At 34.8% G+C, this 21,544-nt stretch overlaps 1 protein-coding gene across 1 annotated transcript in view; it reads right to left on the minus strand.

Annotated features, from left to right (window-relative positions):
- LOC123716440 overlaps positions 1 to 21,544 on the minus strand; it is a 112,669-nt gene that overhangs the window by 78,280 nt on the left and 12,845 nt on the right. The gene's annotated exons all lie outside the window — the stretch shown is intronic.

The following is a 21,544-nucleotide window of genomic DNA, read 5'->3' on the forward strand; positions in this document are numbered from 1 at the left end:
ATTAAAACTAGGTGGAGTTTACAGTAAAAAGAAAAGCAAAAAACTGTCACAACACTGTCATTGAGTTGATGTTGTTCACTAATTACAACCAAGCGAAACGTTTCGAATTAAATCATTTCATTTCTGTTTTCCATCCTCTCATGATATTGTGTATTCAAGCATCACGTGTTTTTTTTTTTTTTTTATAAAATAGGGGGCAAACGGGCAGGAGGCTCACCTGATGTTAAGTGATACCGCCGCCCATGGACACTCTCAATGCCAGAGGGCTCGCGAGTGCGTTGCCGGCCTTTTAAGAATTTGTACGCTCTTTTATTGAAGGACCCTAAGTCGAATTGGTTCGGAAATACTTCAGTGGGCAGCTGGTTCCACATAGCGGTGGTGCGCGGCAAAAATTGCCTTGAGAAAGTCGTGAGAGAGAGAGAAGAGAGCTCAGTCGTGGAACGTCGGACGTCGAGGTGATACGGGTGGAATTTTGTATTTTGCCTCGACGTCCGATGCTGAAACTCAGCTGCAGGTATTAATCCGAACAACTCCTCTGAACACTCTCCATGGTAAATGCGGTAGAAGATGCAGAGTGACCCCACATCTCTACGCAACGCCAAAGGATCGAGCCGCTCGGAGAGGGATTGGTCATCGACGATTCGAACCGCTCTTCGTTGGATACGGTCAAGTGGAAGGACTGGGGAGCCCCCGCCCAGAGGTGAGAACAGTATTCCATGTGGGGCCGTATTTGCGCTTTATAGAGTTGCAAGCGGTGGCCCGGAGTGAAGTACCGTCTCGCCTTGCTGAGCACACCAAGCTTTTTGGAGGCTAATTTAGCCTTTCCCTCCAAATGACCGCGAAACTGAACGTCGTTCGATATGTCAACGCCAAGTATTCCGATGCTGGCTGTGGCTTCAAGAAGAGTGTTTTCGAAAAGAGGAGTAGCGACAAAGGGTATTTTTTTCGCGGAAAACGCGCAAACTTGTGTCTTCTTGGGGTTAAATTGGACTAGGTTTAGTCTACCCCAGTCCGAGACTCCACGTAAAAGAGTTTCGACTTAAGACACAAGTTTGTTCCGGTACTCATCGACAACTGCCCGAGAAATACCTGCCCGGCCAGTGTAAAGAGTATCCCCAGTGCTGTCGTCCGCATAGCAATGAATGTTGCTAAGTTGCAACATGTCATTGATATGCAGAAGAAACAGGGTCGGGGACAGAACACAGCCTTGTGGGACCTCAGCATTCACGGGTTTAAGGTCGGAACATGCTCCGTCGACGACGACCTTGATGCTCCGATCGGCTAGAAAGCTGGAGATCCAGTCGCATAATTTCTCAGGAAGCCCGTAGGCTGGTAGCTTCGAGAGCAGTGCTTTGTGCCACACCCGATCGAAGGCTTTCGCTATGTCCAAACTAACCGCTAGTGCCTCCCCCTTGGACTCAATTGCCTCTGCCCATCTATGAGTAAGGTATACTAGAAGGTCACCAGCTGAACGACCACGACGAAAGCCGTACTGATAATCGCTAATCAGCTGGTGGCCCTCTAGATAACTCAAGAGCTGGCCATTAATAATGGATTCCATTATTTTGGAGAACAAGGAGGTTATTGCGATTGGGCGATAGTTGGATGGATCAGTGCGATCGCCTTTTTTAGGGATCGGATGTATCGAAGCGGTCTTCCAGCACTTCGGGACAGTGCCGAGCGAGTACAGGTACCGGAAAAGGCGCGTCAGGACCGGAGCCAACTCAGGAGCACATGTACGCAGCACAATTGGAGGGATACCATCCGGCCCGCTCGACTTATGAATGTCCAAGGAAGATAGTGCTCTGCGAACAGCACGTTGCTGGAATGTGATTTCCGGCATTGAGTTATCACACCGCGAAATCGCCGGTGGTGATCTCCCCCGGTCATCCAAAGTCGAGTTGGACGCAAAGAGACAGCCCAAGAGGTCGGCCTTCTCCTTCGCAGTGTGGGCCAGCGAGTCATCCTCTCTGTGCAGCGGTGGTATCGATGGCTGACAAAAATTCCCTTGTACAGCTTTAGCGAGAGACCAGAAGGCTCGGGTCCCAGAAGGGAGTTGGGCCAATCTCTCGCCAAATCTGGCGATGTGCTCTGACTTTGCCTTAGCGATTTCCCGTTTGAAGGACCTGGAGGCTGAGTTATATGCTTTTTTATGTTCGCTGGTATTGGCATCACGAGATATCGCCGCCTCCGCCCATGCATTAAAGCATTCTCGTTTTCGACGCGATGCCGCCTTGCAAGAACGCTTAAACCAGGGCTGTGACCTGCCACCGATCGGCACCGCAGAGAATGGAATAAAAAGTTCCATGCCCTGCAGAACCACTTCGGCGACAGAGGCAGCGACGGAATCTGGAGCTTCCGACGAAAAGCACATAGGCCCCCAAGGGTAGGACGCAAAGAAAGACCGCATCCCATCCCAATCTGCTGACCGATAGTGCCAAATACGACGACAACCCGAAAAACGGGGCCGAGGAGGGCGCGTAGTAGGCACAGTACTCCGGACCACACAATGATCCGATGAACCCAATGGCGGGTCAACAGAGACTTGATAGGTCTCCGGATGTGAGGTCAGCAGAAGGTCCAACAAAGAGGGTTTATGACCATCCACATCTGGTATTCGCGTAATCGCAGGGACTATTTGTGACAGGTCGTAAGCTAAAGCAAAGTCGTGAAAGGATCTTCCCGCGTGATCGGTGGTTTCCGAACCGAGCCAATCGGCATGGTGAGCGTTAAAATCGCCAAGTATCACGATTTCAGCGGTAGGAACCCCTTCGAGCAGGGAATCTGTAGCCATTTGGATGTGCTCAATGAGTCGCTCAGTTTCGGTATTTCCGCTATGGGACCTATACAGGCATGCGTAGAATCGCGGATGGTCATCGCAGTCTACGCGCAGCCAGAGGCTAGATAGGTCCCTTCCTTCAAGCGACCCGAGGCGACGAGAACAGATATCCTCTCTGACGTACACGCAAACTCCCGCCCGCGGCACAAATGAATGTTCCAATTTGTACCCTGGGTAGGAGAGGTAGGAAGTATCAGCCGGGAAGGATATCTGAGTCTCAGTAAGGAAGAATAAGGCCGGCTTCGCAGTTTCGAGGTGAAAGTGAACCGCGTTAAGATTAGAGTTGAGCCCCCTAACATTGGTAAAGTCCACTGAGAGCGTGGAAGGGGATGCCTTCGGTAAATTCTTCCGTTTGCCCCGAGATCGAAACTTATAGTTTTTTGAGCAGTTTTTGCCCACCCCAGAATACGAAGGGCAGCCTGTGCATCCACCACCGAATACTGATTGTTCCGATGATGGACGCTCAGAGGGGGATTCTCCACAGCGGAAACGTGTGGTACCCCCCTGGGGTAATCTCTGTTTAAACTGCATCTTCATATTCTGGGGGAGGGGGGAATTGATGGGCTTTCATCATTGGTTTTTTTATGTAGTAGGAGGTAAACGGGCAGGAGGCTCACCTTATGTTAAATGATACCGCCAACCCTTGCACACTTACCTTGCCGGAAGGCTCGCAAGTGTGTTGCTCTTTTCTTGTAGGACCCTAAGCCGAATAGGTTCGGAAGGAAGCTGGTTCCACATGGGCTTAAGGTTTTGTCATGATGAATCGAATATGAATATACACCAAGAATTAATATTGTTTCTGTGTCTTAATAATAAATATAAGTCAGCCATCTAAGGATTCAAATCTAGGGCATCGAGGTTTACAGTATATAAGTGTTGTGAACACAGATTACAAACAATTATTATATTTTATTCTTAAAATAATATTAGCTTTTGAATTTTCGAAGAAATAGAATAAAAGAAAAAAACTGTTTAAGCGTTATATAGGTTACATATAAAAGTTGGTTAAGCCAGCACCGACGCGAATTCTTCGAAAATTTTCCTGTCCTCAAACATTTTATGACAGCTGGACAAACATAACATTATTTTGCACATTTTTAGCGCATGTTTAATTTCCGCTAAGATCTGTATAAGAATGAGTTGTTCCTTTTAAGGCAGTAAGGTCATTGACCCTACGCTTAGATATCATTTTCCTTTTATGAGAACGTGACATCATGCTCCCTACGCGGTGTTATCTTAATTTATAACCTGTGGACACGTATCTGTGGGTTTGTAATTAGCAAAATGCGTTACATGAAATAATTAAATTCTTAAGGCGCTTTTATGTTTTCTTTCGATACAAAGAAAATACAATGGTTTAATTTAAAATTGTGTGTCGGATAATTACATTATTATTATTAATTACAGCCATTTTATTTAGTACCTTATAATTTAACGTTAGTAACATCATCTTTTTGTACACTTATAATCTGTGGCAAGCCCATCTAACTATGAGCAAAGTATTCGACAGTGTCACTATTAAATCACAATTTTCTGGACCATATATGTACGAGTCGGTCGTTTAGATTAATCTGATGCTTGAACAGTATATTGTGAGCAATTTCTTTTTGTAAAATAAACTTTAAACCAAAACAAAACCAACAACTTTTCAACATTCTTCCATTATACTACATATATTATATGTATAGAAATCTTTACAAAACTTAATTAATATAACGTTCAAAGAACAAAGTCGAATCAAAAATCAAATTGAAATCATCTGTTATGCAAACAATTTAATCAGCAATAAATTTGCACACGCACAATAACGATTAAAATTCAAATTGGATATTTATTATACTTCCCTAAATCCACGATATATCACCGCGGAAGAACATTAAAAACCTATTCCTCACAACATGCTAACAACTTTTCAATTTGCTTTTACGATATCGCATTTATCGGAATATTTAAACCAAGTTTTTTGTTGACACATGGGTTGTAGCCATTTCAAATGTTTTTATATCCTTGGATGAGCACCTGATGTGACTAGACAAATGTAAGTTGAATGTATGATATTTCGTATATCGATATAGTTCTTTAAATTTAGTTACAAGTTCTAATAAGCCAAGATTGTCTAGTGGTGAGCAACCATTTCTGTTTTTACGACCATGTGTTCCTAAATATCCCTCAAAAAAGATCGTACCAATTCAGTAAAGGCCGTTCAATAGCTTCTTGAGACTGCGTTGCCTTCTGATAATTAGAGTGTCCACGGGCTACCATCAGACAAAACAAGGTAACACTTAACATTTGTGTCCTATATTCCAGTTCCTATATTTAAAAAAACCTGAAAGTTATAAAGTTTCATTTCCATAAGACGTTCAATCATTTGTGAACACAGATTATATAAAAAAATATAGAAATACATATTATCATTCTTAATAAAGTTTTACAACCCGGAAATAAGTAAAATGTACTCAGTATATTTTAAAATAAATCGCTTGAGGCGCCGATATCGTGGCAATTGATGATACATCATATATAAATCATTACTGGAGCAAACATAACTGACCGAACACGTCTTCTGGAAACTATTTTCTTACTCAAGTCAGGGTTGGTTAAAAGTTACGATTACTTCCTATATTAATAATGCACATTGTATTCGGTAAACTCTTGTGTAATTTAAGTATTCCTATTAAATATTGAATTGATTTTTATCTACTAAAAAAACTCCATAGTAATTAATTTATTTGTGTATTGCTATAAGAGAAAACAAATGATACCTTCTGAAATCAATCCTTTTTTATAATTTTCTTTTGAGTGACATTCCTGTTCTATGCAAGTTTTGGTTATGTTCATGACGGAGTTTATGAAACTTGACATAACAATTGGAAGGACAAGTGACCAATTTCCATATACTGTCATGACTTATGTTTTGTAAATGTAGTCATACCGTAGTATGAGTAAAAGGCGTTATGTAATAAGTACTGACAATAAATATTTATTCAAAATATAACTTACATCAATACTACTGCTTTATCTTGAACTTAATGCGGACAATTGACGGAAGGAAATTCTTCGGCAACCTCGCATATTTGCGCGTTTGCTTATCAAAAAGCAGTTTCACAGCCATATATTTTGCTCGCACATGAGTTGCGTAAAAAGGGGCCATCATTGTATACTTAACGGTTCATTGTTCAATGTTTAATCGACGGGACAAATATGTTTTTGGACGGTGTAACGTAGGTGGCGCATTTTGCAGACCTTGAAATTTGTAGCACACGATAAAGCCTTTATTGTAAAGACGAAAGGGTCGAAGTTGATTGTAACAATGAAAATTTATGTTTGTAATTGTTGTTTTTCTTATGGAAACCTGGTATTCTGATACACGTAAGTTCTGCTATGTTATGTACGGTAACCGTTAAAGATTTGCACTAACTAACTGCACCGTCAGAAGCCTTTTATGTGTTAACTATGACATTAATACAGGATGAGGTTTGCAATACTAACCAAATTTAAATTAAAACTCTAATAGGTCACATTAGAATACTAATTTAGAATACTAAATATGACGTTTTCAATTTAGATAGATTTTAAGGCGAAAATAAAAACAATTTTTTTTTATCATAAATCTTTTGTGTCTGTTAAAAGTCGCATAGGACACATAGCCTTCTGCGTCGGTTCATTGATTATTGTAAAGGTTAGTATGTGTGCAATCATTTTGATCTCTTCTAACCAATCAGTATCGTATCAATAATCAATAACCACGTAGCCACATAACTCTATAAGCAACGATTTCTGCCCTTATTTTAAAACATTCGTTGACTACAAAATATGTATATATTCTAAAAAAAAATGTTAAAGAAGTTAACATTTTAACGAGATCCAAAAAAGCATAATTTCTCTACACACTTTTGGCTTTCGCTTATCACTGTGCGTCCTCGACATTGAATTACAGTTACGTTCAAGGAAACAGTATGTCTGGATCATATATCGAGCCGCGGGGGGGATGACACACTTGTTTGACCGAAATATCCGCTATCGGTACTCTGTGATGTAATTGTGCTTGTGACTCAAATGGGTAATTAAAACTCGATAATACTGTGTAAGCCAATGTTTGTTGGACGATCGTGCGTTTAAGGTGTAAATAAAATTCGTGTTTAATTTTATTAACAGGTTCTTGTTAAAATTATTAAAATAGCATCCGTAGTACAGAAACAACTATGCCTTACATCCCAAAAATAAGGCGTATGTCTGGACTATGAATGACCATGAAACTGATACAGAAATCTGACTCCTAGAAGTAAATTATCGTACACTGTTTTGTAAGGATTGCAAAAGTCTATACTTATTATGAATCTTCATAGACTATTTTAATATAACATGATGATTTTAGAATGTTAAATAATTCCATTTTTATACGTTACATTAAAGAAACCACGTTTGTAAAACAGCTTATTAAAAATAAGAAATAAAATATGTTCCAGATAATTAATTTAGGTCAATCTTAAATCACATATTTTCTTTAACCAGAAATATTCGAGACGTCATATTTTTGCTCGTTGTATCACGAACCGTACGGTGCTTAATGTGAAATTAATTTAATTATTCTGCAATCAAAATTATTTATCCATATTTAACTTATCGGTAATTACATTTACATTTTTGAATATTATAAAGCAGTTATACATTAAAGATTAAAGGATTAAGTACTATTTTTGACACCTTAACCTACCGTTCAGATATAGATCTTTAAAAGTTTTGTGCTTTAGGTTATAAAATGGAAACTCGGAATAAAGCCTTAGTAACCAAGCCAAGAATGTCTAACCTCTAATATTAACACTCGTGCTAAACAATTCTTGCAATATATCTAAATTCTAATTGTTACTAAATTATTTCATCATACTTTTGGATGTTAGTTAGTTGATAAAGGTTTATCCTTACATATTAGAAAATTCCCAATAGTAGCTAAGAAAAAGGTGTTCTACTTGTGTATCTTATTACGTGTCTATTAGATTAAGTTAGGTTGTCTAACTGTAAAGAAATTTTTATTTATACATAGTCTAGCCATAAATACTGAAACACAGTAAAAAAAATCTATTGCAAATAACATTTATTACTTTTACAGCTTAGTTTATTACATAAATATAATTCAAATTAAAATATAAAAAGTTTGTTCGAAGTGGTCTCCATTGGCTGCAATATAATCCTTTAAACGTTGAGGCCAGATATCAATAGAAGCACGCACTCCTTCCATGGGAAATTCTTCGCTACCAATCGTATGGATTGTGTTAGGAACTCCAAATTATCATGGCATAAGCGTTCTTTCTAAAACTGACCATAGATCGTAATCCGGCGTATTAAGATCGGGACTAGACGACGGACAGTCTTCAGCTCTGATGAAGTCTGAAACGTTCGTTTCCAACCGACACTGCGTAGACCGAGCTTTATGACCGGGCGTTGGTCCTTCGTCTTGCTGGAAGGACTTAGTTATTCAACATGGTGTTGTTAAGGGGCTTCACTAGCTTGGCTCAAGAATGTTATCTTGATAAACATGTGCCGATGTTTTGATACCTTTTTTCATAAAAGTATGGCTTAGTCAGTCCTTCATAGCTAATACCAAACCATGTGTCGACTAATTGGAAAGCTTTCTTAGAGCTTTGAGCATAAATATTGTTTGTTAAAATGTGGCTCAATTATAAAAAAAATCCCATCCGTAAACAATTTTTTTCTGTGGCCTTCCTTTGCATACCGCTTCAGTAGTTGTTTCGGCTTTACCACCCTATTAAAAAATGACTCGTACGTCCCTTATAGCCTACAAACCTAAGACAACTTTTAAAATACGCGACATGGTTCTAGGTGTTATCTTCATCTCCCGAGATAATATCTTTTGCTTTCGGACAGGATTTCTTCGAATTCTTTCCCTTACTGCTTTGATCACCTTTTTCATACGAACACTACGTGGACGGCCAAATCTTTTCTGTCACAAACAGAGGAGGTCTCGTTGTAGCTATATAATAGCCCGGTACACAAACATACCAAGCGTATGGAGAGTTTTAAAAATTGCATTTGGCTCCAAACCTACTTTGCGTAATGCAATCACAGCAATTCGGATCTTTTCATAACCAAACTCCATTTTAATATCGCCCAATATCGCGTAATATTGTACAATGTATTGGCGCTAAAATGAAAAACCCAATGAACAATGATATAAAAATGACAGATTCTAAATTCAAATGTAATATTTTGTTAATTTTCAATTGTAACAGTATTTATGGCCAGACTAACTGGGTGTCAGCAAAAAAAGCTTAGTAATAATAATAATTATTATTATGAAATAAAGGCTCCGATAGCTCTTTGTATGAACGCAATGAACTTAAAAACTACTGAATGAATTTTGGCAGATCATTGTGTAAATGGTCTAAAATCTAATATTATTTTTGAAAAGTTCATACCGAAACATTTTCCGCTGTGGACGGATGATATGTATAATTATTATTTTTTTAAAGGCTGGCAACGCACGCGGGCCTTCTGGCATTGAGAGTGTCCATGGGTGGCGGGTATCAGTTAAAATTAGGTGAGCCTCCTGTCAGTTTTATATATTTATTTATTTTCTATATAAACTAAACTATTATTAGCAGTCCTATTAAGTCTATTAATTAAAATAGGTATAATGGCTCGCACATCTTTTAAAGAGCCATCTTTTTATTAATTTATGCTAAGCAGCGCCATAATATATGTTATTTAACACCGTATAAGATACAAGTGTAAAAGAAACGACCAACTCGTACACTGGCCCAATTACTCCTATTTTAGTCACTCTAGTATAGTTCACTCTTAGAAGACAAAAACTAGACCGACGAAGGTTGAAATTCTAAATATGTGAAAACGAACGTAGACCGTCATACTTGACCAAATTATTACATAATTTACAAACATCAATTTTAACCACAAAAAACGTACTACATTATTCTCATTACAAATGTTTTATTTTATAAATTCCTTTTTTCCGACTCCGTCGGTAAAGCTGACACCGTAACCCAATGACGCAATGAGAACGGTACTGTTATTTAAGTATCGCCCTTACGTGCATTTCTCATTTAAGATCTCTCAGATTCAATGTCAAGGGATCGATTTATTTGGCAAGTGGATGTGTATACGATTGCCAAATACATAATTCAATGGGGGAAAGGTTTACGAGAAATTCTGCGGATTACTTGTGAGGAAAGATACCTTTTCTGACATATCTTCGAAATATTTGACGAATATGGACAAGTTCACCAGTGTGGTAAAGAGAATCTGAAGCTGCCGATCATATTTTTTAGGAAAGGCGGAAATTGGACATCCGCCTCTGCGCAGCAAATAGTTGATACAGTGAAAACTATTTGACAGTTATATTGCAACAGAGAGGAAAATAATAGGTTAAACAAGTATTACAAATACCAAAAAAGTAGCTGTACTCTTGCTGACTGTGTTCCGTCGGTTGTGTGCTACTTAGGAAGTATACCTTAAGAAAAAAATTAACGTTAAGTATACAAAGCTAAAAACCAGAAGCTCGAACAGTTGCATTTCTTTTACTACATATATTTTAATTCCAGAAACTAGATAACACTTAATAAAATTGTAATAAAATGCTGCCACGAATTATACGTGGGAATACTTGTGTAAATGACATAACATCTTAAGTAAGTTTAACCTTAAGCTATATTCAGAAGAGCAGTAGCGAGGAATAAAGGCCATACGTTAAAACAGTGTAACTTTTATGGCTCCAGTTTTACAAACGGGCTCACATTAAATGCATTTCAACACTGCTTATAAGTAGGTGTCATATTTGAGTATTATGTCCATGGTTACGGGTTTGACAGTTTCATTATTTTACCGGGTCAAATAAATTATATAAAGGAATATATGGAGGAATATTTTGTATAGAGGCAGTTTAGTGATTAACAATTGAAACTAAAAATCTAATCTTTGTGGACTCTGATTTTTTAAAATATTTATTTAACAATTTCTCGTACTGTGATAAAATACAAATACATATCAGGCACGAAAAGGTCACCCACTACCTATATTTTTTATCTTCTATCAAGGCTTGTACTGCCACTGCAATATTACTGTAGACAGGTTTCACTATAGAATTCATATGAATTTAGTTTAAATGATTGTTATAACACATATGTAGGTTATCACGCCACCCTTGACATTTGCAATGCCGGATGACTTGAATTTATATTTCCGGTACTATCAAATATTTACTAAAACATAAATTAAATAAAAATGATGGCCAGCCTATTGCCTTTTAAACATGGCGTCGGATATCAAAGATCACGGTCAGGCGCCGGTCAGCATATGCGATGACATATCATATTTATTGCATATGCCCTGCCAATGTAGGTAGTGATGCATGATCCACTTCTGGACATATGTTACGAAATATGCTATCTGATATGTCATCTCTACTTTAGAATGTGAATTATGACTCAAAAGAACATCTAGAATCTAGGCGAATACGAGAAGGTGTAGAAAAATATTTAAACATGCACATCATTTATTTTGAACTACAATTTATCATTTCTATTTCCTATGGGAGTTGTAGTCGATGTATGAAAACAGTAAAATTAACCCCATAGTTAAGGCAGCGACCCCAGATGAGGACTAAATTTTTTTTTAACGTATTAAGACTTGTTCGTATGGTGACGGAAAACATCGCGAGGAAACAGCATTACTTAGAGCCAAATATCGATAATGTGTCAGCTATCACCTGAGATATAAATAAAAATGTTCTATGAAATACAGAAATCTCATGCTAAGACCGATGGTAATAAAACTACTTAAAAATTTCTACCAATAATATCAATACAACCGTCAACCGGTCGCGTCGTTAACAATGAATTGGGCAAATTTAAAAAGGTTTTTTTATTTAAATATTTATACATATTAACGATTTCGTAATGTATTTACATTAAGGATTAGGTTTAGAAACAAGTCTGACTTCCGTATGTTAAAAACGTATGGGATTTTGATGTACAAGAGTCATAGTTACCACTGTCTCGTTTCTGAATATCACCTTAAAATCTCACTATTATATTAAAGCCTTTTGAACTAGAATGTATTGCTCTGAAACCGCTTAACAATGGTGATTGTAAGTCAAACTTCCTTTAGCAATGACAAAATGTTAGGGCTTTCCTTAACGACATGGGACCCTATGTCCCGTCGGCAGTTATAAGGCAATGTTCTAACAGTAGTACACTTGAACATTAGACGGTTACAAGAGCTATATTGTCTGTGAACATTCTTTGAGAACATTTCACCGTCATGGTCAATTCTATATCACTACCTTTCTTCTTTAGGCCAACAGTTTATACAATTACATGTATAATTCTTCTTCCAGTACCTCTTCAATCCGTAAAATTCGACAGTCAATGATATCGTACTAATTCTTGAAAGGCCGGTAGGGCACTTGCGAGCCTTCTGGCAATGTGAGTGTCCATGGGCGGCGGTATCACTTAACATCAGATGAGCCTCCGGCCCGTTTGCCTCCAATTATATTTAAAAAAAATAGCTCTTATCCAAGTCCAGTCCAGTCCAAACATCCTCTGACTGGACCCCAATCCACCATCGAATGTTTCGTTGCGAAGACATTAGATTTAATTTTAAATCTATTACGTAGATATCAACGTCTGTATTATAGTATAATAACACTAACGGCCGGTCCCCACTTTGCACAGTTTGACATTTGCTTTTAGATATTTTAATATAGTTTGCGTTTGTCTGTTAGAGATGCACAATAATATTAAGTATCTCCTCTTCATAATATTTATTTATTTATTAACACTTCGTTGCAGAAACATAATACAATTGACATAATTAAATGAAAAGGAGAACTGGCGGCCTTATCACTTTCGAGTGATTTCTTCCAGGCAACCACTGTTAAAAAAAATAGATAAGGCAAGCAAGAAGTGCAAAAATACATATTACATAAAGCTATGTAGACAAAACTAAAATATGTACAAAAAAACTAAACTAAAATATGTACAAAAAAACTAACTAGTACTCAATATGAAAAAGTGCACATAAATCACGATAATTTTACAGTTCATGCATATCAATTAAAAAATTAAATACAATGATTATTTTTGATACAACAAAAGATTTACAACTAGGCTGAAATAAATGAAGTCGAATACATATTAGACCATTGGAAACACACTGTCCGTACATCCGTATGGCGGCAGTTCAATACTAGCTGAATACAATGCGCGTGCGTCGCATTGCGTTGTCACCAGTCTGTACCATTCATACTGATCGACAATGAAATATTTTTAAACCAGTAAATGACCCGTACATCATCTTGCCTTTGAAAACTTAACGCGCGTGACGTAAATACCTAATCAGTTATAACGGTTATTCTACTCATTAAAGCTAATAATAAGAACAATGTCTACTTTACTCATAGAATTCAGAGAAATTTAGTGAACTGAAAGAAAAGTCACACAATCAATCTGTAGTACAAGTTTTTTTATAATCGCCATTTGAATTTACGTAACATAGATAAACCATTCATTTATTAAGATAAAAAAATAGTATGTAAATATGCACGTTTTCGTTAAAATATATATTTAATATCACAGAAGAAAATAAGGTAATAACAATTAGGTTGCATTATTTGTTACAGGATCACGTGATAGAAAATAAAAATATAAATTATCCACAGTGAGTCACATATTAAAATATCATAAAAAAGCAAAGGCAATAATAACATCCATCAATATTATCGATTCACTTTAAAGAATGTATTAACCTCACAATTTAGACATCACTGTCAATCACTAAGCATTCAAATGATAATAAATTCCAAGCACCCGTGTCCAACCTTCCTTTCAACCTTCGAATACATCAAAATAAAATTATCGGGAAATGAAGAGCAGTTGGCATCTCTATTATCTTGTCAATTGAAGCCACTTTACTATGAGATGTGTTCACCACAATCTGTTCGTTCGTCTATAAATAAAATGGATTCGCATACAATCCACTTAATTTATAGCTATTTTGGACACAATGTTCGCAAGTGTTTTGTAACCTACCGCCTGCAGGCTCCTTATTCGGTAAATTTAAATCGAATTGCAGTTCGTTTATTTGGAAGTAAATACCGGCGGCTGTTAAATTGCATAGTTTGAATGAATGGGCTATGTTGATGTTTTAAAATATCAAAAAGAACTCTATCTTTGTGCTTTTACACAAAAAAGAAACTTAGTTGTCGTGCTTGTTTGATTTAATTTCCAAGAGACTTTTAAAGAATTATTACATATACATAAATATCCCAGTACTATATATCATATAGACTTCGGTATACATATAATAACTGTATATGGTATATACATAAATATACTACGTAAACTAACACCTCTGACCATGGCTTTATCATAAATATCAGGTGATTTTCACCTATTATAAAGGAACGTTAATATTTTCTACTGAGTTTTGTCATAAAGTGTAGAGTGAGTAAGCGGCGCTGCTTGTCGGCTAACAATACGACCTCTCATATTACAATAATTACTTACAGAATAAGCTTTATAACTATTTTTAACAGTTTCCGATCCGATCGGAAAGAATAAATAATCAATAGTTAAAATAATACTTCTTCATTGAATTAGAGGTATTTAGGGCATTATGCTGACTATTATTAAGTAACGCACTAATCCCGTAGCCTTTTAATAGGGAACGGGAATGACTAAGGTGGGTGTTAAATTTTCTTTACAGCAGTGATCAAGCTTCCAAAACATAATTGTTCAGCCGGAGATTAAACCCGTGATTTCCTTAAATCATTGTTGATATCAGAGATGAAGCGGATTATGATTGTGTGTATTTCAAATCTAAATCTCCGGGTTATATGTCATAAGCGTTACTAAGTCATGAAGGTGGTATGTATTAAATCACCGGACGGTATCTTAGCAATTTGTAACAATTGCTTTACCTAATTCACATTTACTGACATATTTCATTACAGGGTGTTTCTATGTCGCAACACGGGCGCCGCACGAGCCGCTGTAATGAAATTAGTCACGTTTTAGACCTTACCAGATAATTTATATTTCATAAAATGAGCTCTATGTCTTCGAGATACAAGCAAACAATGTTAGTTGTTTAAAGAATGCGCGTTTCATAATGTAAGTTTTGTTAGTGTTTTGATGAAATATTCTAGTTACAGCAGACTTTTTAAGCAATCGCAAACATTCCATACACTAATATTTGCATTCCCAACTGATGTCTTGTATGTAAAATACAGTATGCCTTGACTTTAGAACTTAAAGAATATGAATGTACTATAGGAATATCATCAATACACACATTTATCAATTAAATGATTTTATCGGTTTCTTAAATAATGCCGTTGAATATTTCATAACTTCCTTATAATCGTTCAAGATTACCATTTCAATTAATACATTTATGTTATGACCTTTTATCAATCCTTCAAATGACAGGTCAAGTATGACCAGTGTCATTAATTATTTTATTGACATAATTCTATCAAATAAAGCGATTTATAAGACTGTCACGTTTTTGATTTGAAAAAAGCAACTTCATTAATTTATTTGGGATTCTAAATAAAAACGACAAACAAATGACCATCACGTATATGGAAATATTAATTGATTGCTCTGATGTTTGATCTGTAGTAGCCGTGGATGTAATAAATTGTTTTTTATCGAATTTTGATTTTTAAAACATATATATTCCCCTCTCTTTTTAATACTTTAAGAACTACGAATTATATCTTAATTTAGTATCAGAATAAAGGCACTAATTATATTGAAAGTTGTATAAGAAATTACATGTATATAGATATTCAAAGATTAACTTTATAACCAGGAACATAATATATTGTTCTACTACATACTTTATCCTCAACTGGCCCTTCAAGTGGTCATTTGTAAGGCATCAAAATTCAGGCAATCGCGCGCATTATGTTGTTTTATGGGCCATAAAAGCAGTTAAATTCGAAAGCAAAGCTCAAATAAACATTGTAAAAACACAATTGCACTTTATATATATGACAATATATGTTGTTATAAAATCAGTCTAATTTCCTTTAGCACAAAGATGAAAATTGTGGAAATATCACAGAAATACATCACAATGCACACTGTTACGTTTTGTGTTCCGAGAAGAATTCACTAATCTAAATATTAAGTGCACCAATAAGGGATTCACAGTAAATTAACACCTTTGCATGAATTATGTAATTTATTACTTTGACAAGGAGTTGATTTGAGATTTAAAATATTTTTCTTAATCGGTGCGAACTCAATTGCGCCGAAGTAAAATATTATGCCCATCTTGCAAATAATATTGTCCAGACAGTAATAATAAAGAACTTCAATTAGTTGAAAGAGCGATGTAGGTGTTATCCTGCATTAATAACGGTACTTTCGTAAATGAACCGACCTGTATGTATCAAATCAACGGGATCTCGGAGATGGCGATAATTTGGCTATACGATATAACGAATTACAAGGTTATGTAACTGTAACGAGCGAATTTTATTTTTAGTTTGGCATGTAGCAGTAATGTTAATTTATGTATCTTTAAAAGATTGCTGAAGTTAAATCATTAAGAATCAGCGTCGTAGAACCTAGACGCGTTTGGTTATAGTGAATATAAATAATAAATATGTATTGTGTGTACCTAACTCAATAACAGAATCTCTAAAATGTCCCTGTTAGATCAAGAAAGAAAGGTTATTGGGCTATCAATTCTCTTGTTGATAAAATGTTCGTCCAGTTTAAGCAGGCTTACAAGATACAAATTAATATCAAAGTTTTTTTAAATACTAATAAAATTCATTATTTAACAAAATAATAAAATGCCAATGTAAAATATAACTACATATTACTTGTATCCTACAAATCTCATACTATATTATAAGAGCGTTCGCTGTATGAGTTTTCCACAAAACTTTTTTGAGTGACCTCAATTTGCTGGATATAAATCTAGTATAATTAAACATCATTACCTCAATTACATGCCATGTACAAAACGCTGAAATGACCAAAGATTTTTTCCACAAATCGACTTACATTAATTTTGCAAACACAAGTACAACGTCATTCTCTACATTTTCAGATCGAGCTTGTTATTATATTTTTCCTTGCTTCTTAAACTTTAGTTAGTATCAAAAAATATAATTAATTTCATATATTCCTTCATAAAATATATCATTACTCTAATATCCAAAATTGTAATAAACAATTTGATTATTTTGACTACTATACATAAATTATTGAGTGCTGTAAGTTATGCGAGTAATTATGTACTGAATTATTATTATAAAATTGTTGTATTTGAATGTAAAACGTAATTAACATCCCTTACCTGCCTACCTTATAATAGTAGCCCTAACACATTTTTAGTCAATTTATAAATACATACAATAATTATGTTGTGAAACAAATAAAGAGACCGTATGTCTAATCGAATACGTTTCACGTACGAGTATAGATCATACTTATTTCTCAACCCTGAATCTTATCCCTCAAGCAATAGACAACAACAAAGGTGTAGTATAGTATAGTATTAGTAGTACGTTTCAAGTATTAACGTCAATGTATGGTATTTCCAAAAACTAATTACGTTGAATTCAAATTTCGCTTGATTGAAGAATATACAGTTTGCGTAACTTAAGAAATCACCAAGTAGGGTAACGAGACCTCAAAGGTATTAGACAAACCCAGTTTAGAGCATGCAAGAATAGAAAACATTCTACGTGTAATTTTATAATTACAAGTTTGATATTCCCATGTCATATGCAAACAGTGAAACAGTTATAAAGCAATAAAAGTTGTAGGTCGCAATATCGTAGTCAAAATCAGTACTTAACTGGAATTATAACTATCACGGAAAATTATGTGGAAAAATACGTGAATTATTTACATTTGGAGCCTACATGTGTTCTAAAAGATAAATTATAGCAACTGGACATATATGTAAAGTAAATTATCAACGGTTTTTTAATTATACTATTTGTCTTAACTTCTACACCAATTTTTTTCCAACACATAGTAACTTGATAAAGTTTACTATCAAGCAGTAATAAAGTGAAAGGAATCGAATTATTTACACTCAATTTACAACGTCATAGAAAATGTACGATGACGAATCAGAGCACAACGTTTTACTTTTGTTTGTAGTCATCTAAAAGCATCATTGATGCTTACAAGAACTGATTTTATTGATAGTTTTTTTATCTAAAAACCATTCAGTAGCAGATTTTAATATGTTATACCTACATGTTGTGACAATAACTATAGCTTGTAGACATATTATGTCACACTGTCAATGGATAACGGGAAATAGGATCTTATAAAGAAAATATGTTTATCTTTTGATTACACTCGAGGCGGTATGGTGTTATATGCAACTTAAAACTAATAAAGAAGGCAGTACCTTCCACGTGTCTCAACTCTTCCAGTTGCGAAGTCGTATTCCCCTCTTTTACGGAAAACATAATCTGACACTACGATGATAGTTGACAGTGACAATTAGCTTAAACTGCGGCTTGTGCATGTGGTTCTTTGACCCCTCAGCTACGGCTATTACCTTTAATATTTAGTGAATAATATAATAATATTCCTGACTCATTCATATACAAGTGACAAAGATCGGAAGTGTATGTAACAAAAGTTATGTCAAAATTATATGATATATTGTATTATTAAGCACTTTTGGATAACTATATTGTCAACTGCTTTATTAGGCTAACACAGATCAGTTGATACGTTACATCATACATACAAAGTGTTCACAAGCCACCTGTTTAACACGTATTGTATAATGATTGACGAGCGAATTTCTATGTACATACTCTCACGAAACAATCAATGTGTCTATCAAGGACATTATTTACGAGACATTTCTTTTTAATTCAAGCGTATCTGAATAGCATGCAAAGTTTTCAATTGGTATAAAATATTGCATATACTAAATTAAAACTATGTGGTTAATTAAGAGCCAATGAGTAAATTAAAAATGGGTGATTTATATATTTTTTTGGAGTATATTATGTCAACCATATGTAGCTTAGAAAGTAAGTAGATAATATGTTTAATATATATTTTACATAAAATTCAGGCTTAATTTTGTTGGAACCAAATACCTGATAACCTAAAAGTAGATTTTTAATGAACAGTAAGTAGCGTTTTTTGTATATTAATATTTATAAAAATTCAAAATAAAATAAATATTTCAATAACGAAAATCATTTAACTTGTACTCTGATTTCGACACCACTATTTCATTTCATATTGCAGTTGTAATCTGCAATGTCAGCATTCAAAATGATGTAAAAAAAATCTGAAAGCATAGAACATTTAAATGCGTTATCAATAAATGAATGCGCTGAATTCAAAGGCGTCATTTAAAAAAGTTAATCAAACATAAATTCTCACTTAACTTACTTATCTTGGCTGTATTGTTAGCTTATCTCGAAGATAAAACGCAATTAAAAATTTGTTCTAGCAATGAATACACAACGATGGTGTGATCAACTAAAAGGCTAGCAATGTTAATTTGATTTCACTTTCGTTTTGTGCGAAGGTTGCATTTTAAATTAATCTAAAATATTCGTATGCTCTTTCGCTTGGACTAGAATAAGGTTCGATAGTGTTAGATAGTGTTGGAAAGTTTTACAATGGGACCAATTTTAACCTTCAGGATAATGTTTATGTTCTCAATTATGTTTATTATGACACTATTCCATTGACTTTTCGCCGGTTAGCGCCTTATATGATGCGTAACTTACTGTTAATGTTATGTTATGATTATTGAACAGGAATTTATTTGGATTTTCATAATTGAATTCCCATCGCAAAATGCTATCAATTAACTCAAATGTTATCAGCAAAAAAAAACACTTTGGGTGTCAGTTATTAAAGGTAGTGTACCCAAACGAATACGATATACGATAATAGATAATGTATAGGTAGTCTAAAGTGCTAAATTAGTTTATTTTTACACTGATTTTTGGAAGATCTTTACTACTAATAATTCATAGATAATTCTCACTTTACAATTCTCAGCATAGACAATGACGTAATTAAATCTATTTATAGTCTTCGATATAGACAATAGTAATGTAAAATAGATCACTCAATTATCAATACATTAAAGCGTTAGCAATTAGCGTTTCTATTTTTTACTATCCGATACAAAAACACGTAACACAAAACAAAATCATATTTCTAAGAGAACAGATGTCTGTAGTCATCATCTTAATTAGAAAATACACAGATTTAATAACTTTATTATGTTTTTTGCGATATCCCATTAGTTTTGTCTGTCAGATCGATAATGTTAGCAAGATGTCAATGATAATAAAAGACTACACTTCGACAAAAAAGTTTACCTTTTTACCAAAATTCGTAATTAATGGCGCCTAAACAGGGTGTCCCAAAACTATGGGACATCAAGTGAAAGTGTCTTAAATATAGGATATGTATTGTCTTTTGTTAAAATAGCTTTTACACATTAAGAAAAACACTTTTTGAACGGATTAAATTAATTAATTAATTTAGAATTATGTAAATAATTATAAGTTTTAATAATATATATAGCATTAATCCATTCAAAAAGTGTTTTTCTTAGATAGGATATTATCAAAATCATCGAAATAATGTCATCTTTCAGCAAAATAGCCTATCTACGCATTTAAGATACTTTCCCTTGATGTTCCATAGTCTTGGGATGACGCTAAATTATTATAATATAGCCTAATAATTATATTACTGGTAACTGTAAAAAATATTATTTATACTTGAAGCAATATTGCTATTGCTAGCGCCACCTTATGTATAAGTAAAGAACTACGTTGCTTCGTTGCGTCAACGTGAACGTATGCGCATATAAAGTTACAATGCTATTTACGATCTTAAATGATTGCACTCCATCGCCGTAATATAGTCGCGGCGCCACTGATAACAACAATTGTATCGTGGTTGTTGCCTAGAACTCCATTCAATTAAAGATTGTTCTCAATAGAAAAATAAATGACTGTTTTGAAGAATACTAAGGTTTTAAATAAATCGGAAGAAACCACCACTATGTGGAACCAGCAGCCCAGTGAAGTATTTCCGAATCAATTCGACTTCCTTCAAGAAGAGCGTACCAATTGTTAAAAGGCCGGCAACGCACTCGTGAGCTCTCTGGCATTGAGAGTGTCTATGGGCAGTGATATTACTTATCATCAGGTGAGCCTCCTGCCCATTTGAACCCTGTTCTATAAAGAAAATAAAGACTTTCAAAGAATTCAAAACTTTTATTGACTTGTTCAAATTTCTACCATTCGAACTTTATTATTCACAGTATAAAGAGAGAACATTTTATGAATATTATAAATATTTATAATTAAGTTAAAAGGTTATAATGTGAATCAACTTATTATACATTTACATTTTATCATACATCTATAAAATACGTTACATTATTATAATTAATCTAATGTTTTTATAGTGAAACCATTTGCAACCACTGAAACGTCGCCGAACCGAAAGACAATCTTTTTGTTATTCCATTGTGTTTAAACCAAATACTGTATTCACGAGATATACTATGTATGTTATGACGACTATTACGAATCAACAATATACTTCCAAGAACCCAGTTCTAGTTTACCGACAATTAGACCAACCAGTTATGAAAGTGATCTTAACTAACTGAAACATGAATTTT

The sequence above is a fragment of the Pieris brassicae genome, chromosome 11 (genome assembly GCF_905147105.1).
Source record: "Pieris brassicae chromosome 11, ilPieBrab1.1, whole genome shotgun sequence".
Classification (NCBI taxonomy): Eukaryota; Metazoa; Arthropoda; class Insecta; order Lepidoptera; family Pieridae; genus Pieris; species Pieris brassicae.